Source organism: Asparagus officinalis, chromosome 10, assembly GCF_001876935.1.
Source record: "Asparagus officinalis chromosome 10, Aspof.V1, whole genome shotgun sequence".
In the NCBI taxonomy this organism is placed as follows: domain Eukaryota; kingdom Viridiplantae; phylum Streptophyta; class Magnoliopsida; order Asparagales; family Asparagaceae; genus Asparagus; species Asparagus officinalis.
The window spans coordinates 6,745,436-6,753,285 of NC_033803.1; the positions used below are offsets into that span (position 1 = coordinate 6,745,436).

The following is a 7,850-nucleotide window of genomic DNA, read 5'->3' on the forward strand; positions in this document are numbered from 1 at the left end:
AGCTGATTATTTTAAGGTAGTCAATAATGTGCATTATTTTCAACCGGAGAACCTGAACAACACGCACTCAAATAGATCTTGTTTTGTACATGTTAAACATAAATAATCAAAGTATAGTTCGTATGTAGAATCACAGAAAAAATAACAATATAAGATATAACAATTTTAAAAAGTTAACATCAAGTATCACATTTTTCTGCATAGCGAATGAATAATCTGAATAAGGCACCAATTTTGTAAAAGTCAACTTTTATGCAATTAAGGATCTAAAAGTGTTTCATATTCAAACGAATTATTCGTAACTCTTACATTAAATCTAATAAAAAGGTTTTCTAACATTGGACAACTCAAAACATGTATACAATGAGATATAATGCTCCCTTGATAATCCATCATTTTATTTTATTTTTTTTTAATTTTTTTGGGCATGGATAGCGAATGAATAATCTGAATAAAACACCAATTTACGTAAGTATCGCCAAACCCTTCATCAATTCCCTCAACCCCTTCCCAATTTTGGTTCTCGTTCTCCATTCTTTTGTTCTTGTTCTGGTCAATTGCAGGCCGATCGCTTCATCCCAAATCGATCCTCGATGGATTCTTGAGTTCCACTCCTCCATCACCGAAGCCTCGAAGGCGGCGAAGGTGCGTTCCTCAGGTTTGCAGCTCAATTTCATTTCTTGTTGGGGGTTCTTCTGACACTGATCACTTAAACGTTAGACCAAGGGAGGGGACCGGTGCCAACTCATTATGCAATAGGGAGGGGACAACTCACCTGTCCCCTCCCTTGGTCTCATATTTTGGGTCCTTAAATCATTTTACTTTTCAGAAAGAAGATAGGATACTGCATGCGCCTGATATCGTGGATGATTTTTATCTGAATGTGTTGGGTTGGGGGGAGTAGGAATATACTATCAATTGCATTGGGAAATACAGTATATATGTGGAATGATTCAGGTCTATTAATGAACTTACGACCGTGGATGAAGGGATTGGTCCTGTAACCAGTGTTAGCTGGGCTCCTGATGGACGGCACATTGCTGTTGGATTGAACTCTTCTGATGTCCAGTTGTGGGATTCTGGCTCTAATCGAATGGTAAACTCTTTTCTCTAGCTTCTTGATATTAGTTGTACAACTTTATCGGGCTAGTTTGTATCGTCTTATGAACTCATGCATATATCATTCAGAAATGATGTTTCTTTATTGAACCTTGATGCATGGGCTTGCAACCAGGAGTTGTAGACAAGGCAATCAACCCTTGGAACTCAAATTCACTACTCTTGTCTTTGCTTTTGTAGAGTTTGTATCCCATTTGCTAAATTTCTAAGAGTTTGTTTTGGTAATCATAAAAGTGGTGTTTTATTATTTATTAATGTGATATTCATATGCCTTTTCTGGGTTTCTGTCATGCGTGGACTTGGACGTGTAATATGCTTAGAAGTGAAGTTTCTTGATTTTAGCTTCTTTTTATGCTTAAAAAACCTTGTTCTTGATATTATTATATGGGTGTTTGGGTTTACGCTATTTCAGTTAGCAAGAGTGGGGTGATAAATAGTCATTGGGAAGAATGCATATCACTATCAGTGATCAATCTGTATGATCTTTATTCTTACAATGATTTGTCGCTTATAGAGCCTTTTGGATCTTCTCACAGGTTTATAATATTTCAATCAAATTGTAGGTTGAGATTGATCAATTAATTGAACCTTAGGTTTGGACGGGTTACTACTTGAACATGGGATTCTTATTTGGTTATTGCATATATTTTCATAGCCACCTCTTGTGGTTTGTCAAAACTCCTGAATATTTGTATTTTCTGCCTTTTACTTACTAATTAGAACTATTTGCTTCTTCATGGGGTAGTTGAGAACTTTGAGACGGGTGCATGGATCTCGAGTCGGATCTCTATCTTGGAATAACAATATTCTGACTACCGGTGGAAAGGATGGAAAGATTGTCAATAATGATGTGAGAGTACGATCACACATCCAAACATATCAAGGACACGAACAAGAGGTCTGTGGTTTAAAATGGTCAAGCTCAGGAGAACAACTCGCTAGTGGAGGCAATGACAACTTGGTGGATATCTGGAACCTCTTGACAGCCTCTTCCAGCCGCCGGAACCAAAACCAGTGGCTATATCGATTTGAAGATCACACATCAGCGATCAAGGCCCTTGCTTGGTGCCCATTCCAAAGCAATTTGCTCGCTTCTGGTGGAGGTGATAATGACCGGTGCATCAAATTTTGGAATACCCAGGAGCTTGTCTAAATTCTGTGCATGCTGGCTGCCAAGTATGCTCCCTTCTTTGGAATAAGAATGAGAGAGAATTATTAAGCTCTCATGGGTTTACAGAGAACCAACTAACTCTTTGGAAGTATCCTTCAATGGATAAGATTGCAGAGCTTACAGGCCATACTTCTCGAGTCCTGTATATGGCTCAGGTATTCACAAAAGTTGAAGTACGGCCTTTGTTATATCATTCATCCAGTTTTTAGAATAGCCTCATATCTATTAGTTAGCTTCCTTGTTTTCCAGTTATTTCTTCTGTAAAGTCCTCCTATCTTGAAAAATATACGGTCTTTTGCAGTTCAGTATCGATAAATGCAGTGAACAAGCTTTAATTAAAAATAAAAAGAAGTGCATTCACATGCACATCCATAGAATTATCAATAGAACTGGTTAAATATGTTACCATATGTCTCCATTGTGTTTTAGGTTCACTGTGAAAAGGTCCAAGTATTGTCACCACCTTGTGTAAATTTTCATTATACGCTTTCATCATTTTTCTTTTTCGTGTTTGATAGGGAATATTGATATGAGGATATCCTCATGCTTCATTATCATTTTTTCTATAAGATCGTTCCGTATATTATATATCTCACATGCAAAACCATTTTCCTTGTTAGTTGCAGCTAAATAAGTTTTATAATTAATCTTCCTTGTTGCTGATCTTCCTATTTTTGTTGGATTTTGTAGAGTCCGGATGGTTGCACAGTTGCATCAGCGGCAGGTGATGAAACACTCAGATTTTGGAAGATATTTGGAGATCCTGATGTGCCAAATCATGCTCAAACCAAACAAGAAAGTACAGTGCCATTTGCAAATTTTAATTTTATCAGGTAAGAGGTGGATCCATGAAGGGAGGAACTTGGAAGAGATTGGTCCTCAAACCTAATTTCATATTGATGGAGAATGGGGTGCAGATCTGCATACTGAAGAAGTCTCTGGTGTTTCAAAGGTAGCCGAAAGTTTTTATTATGGCTGTTTTGGGGGCATTTTACACATAAAAAATTTAACTTTTGCTGTTATTCCATAGTGTTTACAAGATTTTCTCTCTGTGTGTACAAAATGATTTTTATACGATGTAATTGACACAAAAGATTTTGAGTATTTGTTTAATTCAAGATCAGGCTCCAGTTATCCTTCTCTTCATTGGCATATGTAAGTTTCTAAACTTTTAATTTTCTTATATAACTTTGCGGTTACAATTTTCTCCATAAAAACTATTTGGTAAAGAAAAACTTCTTAATAAATTTTGTAATTCTATTAAATTCATGCCTTCCACTAAGTCATTGCTCTGCTCGTTCCTGTATAAAGTTGGTAAGTTTATTAAAAAAGCAATGGAGATGTCTATGGGGATATCTATTCATTATGGTGTAGTGTGCTAGATGTAATTTCAAGCTAAATTTTGTCGCGCGTCATACTTAATTCAAGTTCATTCACCATTTTTTAGATTCCTCAGGAATATAAATGAATCATTCTAACATTTCCAATGTCCTCATCTTGCAGCAATTAAATCTATCTTAGCCAGTATTTGGTTTCCCTGAAGCACCTTTTGATATTATCTATTAGAACGTTGGTATTGAAAGGAAAGATGCAGAGTTTTTGCTGCCCTCTTCATCAAGTAATCTCAACAACCTTTTGTAGGTTCTATATCCCTCTCCAATCTTCTTTGCATCCCCCCCCCCCCCCCCCCCGATTTAGTCGTTCTGCCATTTCCCCGGAATTATTACTGCATTTTGATCTTCATTGGCTTCATCTGTTTTTTTGCTACTTCCTCTGATTTCTAATATTTTGAGTAAACTTTCACATCATTGTCATTGCTGAATTTTGTTACGTACCATCAAATACAAACAAGAAACTAGTGTTAACTGTGGATTTTTAAGTCTCACTAAACAATGGAAACATCTGTTGATTCTGGTTAATGGGCTATTCGAAGCTAAATTTTGTTTATTGTACTTAATTCGCGTCCGTGCACCATTCTGTAGACTCGTCTAAAATGTAGAACTCATGCTACATTTCCGATCTCCAGGTTTTCAGTAATTAAAAATCAATATTTTATACACACCTCACCGATATTATTTACACAGGTTTGTTGGTACACTGACGAGGAAAAAGCAGAGTTTTGCTGTGGTCTTCATCAAATATTCAACCAGTATTTGAAGGTTACATCTCCCACTCTCACCTCTCCATTTCTTCTCCAGGTTCTGCTCGTCGACTCTCTTCACTCACTCGGTTACGTACCTATTTTTTCTTTCAGAGATCTTCATTGGGCTCATCTGTTACCTCCATCCTGTAGTGCCTTCGAACTTCGTAGTTTCAACGTCAATTGGTTACGCCTTCCTTATGCAGGGCCTCTTATCTACCAGAGGGTGAGTGTGATGGACAAAAGATCCTCCAGAGTCTTAACAGTCTATATTTTTGTAAATATGCAAAGTGTTGTAACATTATTGTGTAAAATGCAAAGAAAGTTAATTTCATGCATGGAAACATGTGGAAGTTAAATTAACTGGTCAAAAAATTTATCCTGCAAAGCCAGAAAATTCGCAGAATGATGAGACTGGCGGCAGTAAAATCTAAAAAAAAGGAAAGACGTTGGAACTTCATTCTTTTTTTTTAAATTTATTTATAGCAAGTAGTTTGTAGAAGCAGGAAAGCTATTGAAATTATTTCTTTCAGTAGCGAGTGATTGTTAGGTTTCATGGGTTTTATAACGAATAGCCTTAATGTACATGGGAGTACAAATTCCTTATGCTAAGGGGGTGTTTGGTTCAATTTCTATAAATTATAGGAAATGTTTTCCATCCAAAATATGATTTCCTTGTATTTCTTAAAAAATTATAGGAAAAATTTTGAGAAGTCAAAAAGTAACAATTTTCTTATTTTTTATACTTTACTTGGTTGGTTCAAAACAAAAAAATGGCTCATAACTTTATAGAAAATGGGTATGAGACATGTTTTGTTGATTAAATAAGGAAGGTGTCAGATTTCCTGTTGATTTCCTCTCATTTTGAGAGAAAATTGCTTTTTGTAAAATTTGGTAGTTTTTGATATTTTATAGAAAATATTTCTATAAATTTTTGGAAAAATTGCTTCAAGGCCCCAAAAATGAAAATACAACGTGGCCCAGCCCCCTGTATTATTTTTCATGTGTATTAGCCCCAAAAAGAAAAAGTTAATGTGATTCTGCCATTTTTACAATTTTCAAGAGAATTAATTCCCAAAAAACCCCAAACTACCCTCCTCTTCTTCTTCTTCTTCTTCTTCTTCTTCTTCTTCAGATCTTCTCCTTCTCCTCTCATCTCCTCTTCCACCCTCTCTCCAACCTCGCTGGATACCTTCAACACCGCCGCCACCTCCGCCTCCCCTCGACCTCGTCGACTCCATCCTCAGTCGTAGCCCCCGCCGTCACCATCGCTACCCTTCTTCCTCTTCTTCTTCTCCTCCTCTGTCTACCCCTCTTGAGTTTTGAGGGTTCCGTTCTCTCCCCCGTCGCCCCATCCCCCCGAGATAGAGCAGATCTCCGTCGCCTCCATCGCCACGTCAGCCCCTCCCCTCCACTCTCTCCCCGTTGTCAAATCCTTGGGCGGGTCGGGATCTGATTCTGGCGGCCTATCCGTCGGCGTCGGAGTTGGTTAAGGGGATCGCGGCCGAGTGTGGGGTTGTTTTTGATGAGGTTGGTGGAGATCTTAGGAGTTCTAATTTGTGTTTTTTTGCTTTGTTTTGGGTGATTGACAGATTAGTTTGGGGGTTTAGGATTCGGGGACGGAGGGGTCGTAGTGGGCGGAGAAGGGGGTGGGCCGTGGGCGGTTGGGATTTGGAGGTAGCGGCGGAAGGTCTGGAGACGTGATTCTTCCTCTGTCGTGAAGGCATGGACGAGACGGTGTTGAGTTTAGCTGATCAAGAAGCAGACAACCACTCATAGATTGACTTTTTGGAGGGCCAGCGTCTCGTTGACTATGAAAGATCAGATCAACGCTCCTCTAGTTCTCTGATTTGAAGTCATTGCGCCGCAAATGTATCTGATGCACCGCCAATTATACAATAGACTGAAATTATTACTCATAATTATGTGTTACTTTTTTAACTTTTTTTTTCCAAAAGAAAAGTTTATTCTAGTAGGTCGTGTGAGTGTGATGATACATAGATATTAGTATTTTAGTCTGTATTGAGTAACATGTTCCTTTTTGCATGAGATCAGGATAACATGTTCCATTTTGTAATTTATTTGGTAAATATCATCAGAAACATGTTAACTTTCTTTGTTCGTTTGTTAAGTTACACTGGTAACATGTTAACTTTCACAGTTCGCTTGTTAACTATAATACGTATCATGTTAACTTTAATTGGTAAATTGATAATTATATTCAGTAAAATGTTAACTATAATTCATTATCCGTTAACTGTTATTTGTAATCCATTATCCGTTAACTGTTATTTCAGGTCATATACACGTTAATATAGTTCTCATTTAACATGTTAACTATAATACATAGCATGTTAACATAATCCGTTAACACATTAAAATAGAACTATAATACGTAAATTGATAACTATAATACGTAGCATCTAACACGTTGTTGTTAAAACTTAATTCTCAGCCACGCTGTTGTTAAAACCACCTGGATCACTTAACATAGGTGTGATTGTTGTTAAAACCACCTGGATCACTTAACATAAGTGTGAATATGTGCTAATTCTTCTTCTTCACAAGAGTTAACATGTTATCCATAAGAGTTAACATGTTTGCCACAAGAGTTAACATGTTAGCAATAAGAGTTAACATGTTATCCACAAGAGTTAACATGTTATCCATAATAGTTAACATGTTAGCCATAAGAGTTAACAAATTAGCCACAAGAGTTAACATGTTATCCACAAGAATTAACATATTAGCCACAAGAGTTAACATGTTATCTACAAGAGTTAACATGTTAGTCATGGATTGAGCTCGATGATTTTAACATGTTATCTACAAGAGTTAACATGTTAGTCATGGATTGAGCTCGATGATTTTAACATATTATCTACAAGAGTTAACATGTTTAGTAATTTAATGTTAACTCTCTTTAATGTTAACTGTGAACCTCTGTTAGTTGCTTATTATGTTTGCATGTTTAGATGTTAGCTTTCATGTTTTAGATTTTAACCCTCCGTAACTTATTGCTTGCTATGTCATCGTTAGTGATAACAACACAATTACATACCCGAAACTACTGTATTTGCTCCATAGGGGAAGACTCGATGACAAAGTAATAGAGGTCATCTTAGATAGATTACGGCAATGGTTGCAGTTGCAGGAGAACGTTGCCTTAAACAAGCAGTATGGGATTGTATCTATATATTTCTGCGTAAGATCAATCCTCATATAATTAGTTAACATCTAAGCTCTTATAGTTAACATGTTAACCACAATAGTTAACATGTTAAAATAACCGTTAGTCACAACAATGAACATGTTAGCCACAAAAGTTAACATGTTATCCATAAGAATTAACATGTTATCCACAAGAGTTAACATATAGCCACAAGAGTTAACATGTTATCCACAAGAGTTAACATGTTA

The 7,850-nt window shown here is 36.7% G+C and overlaps 1 pseudogene; it reads left to right on the plus strand.

The window, feature by feature from the left end:
* On the plus strand, positions 503-4,865 carry LOC109826805 (annotated as a pseudogene).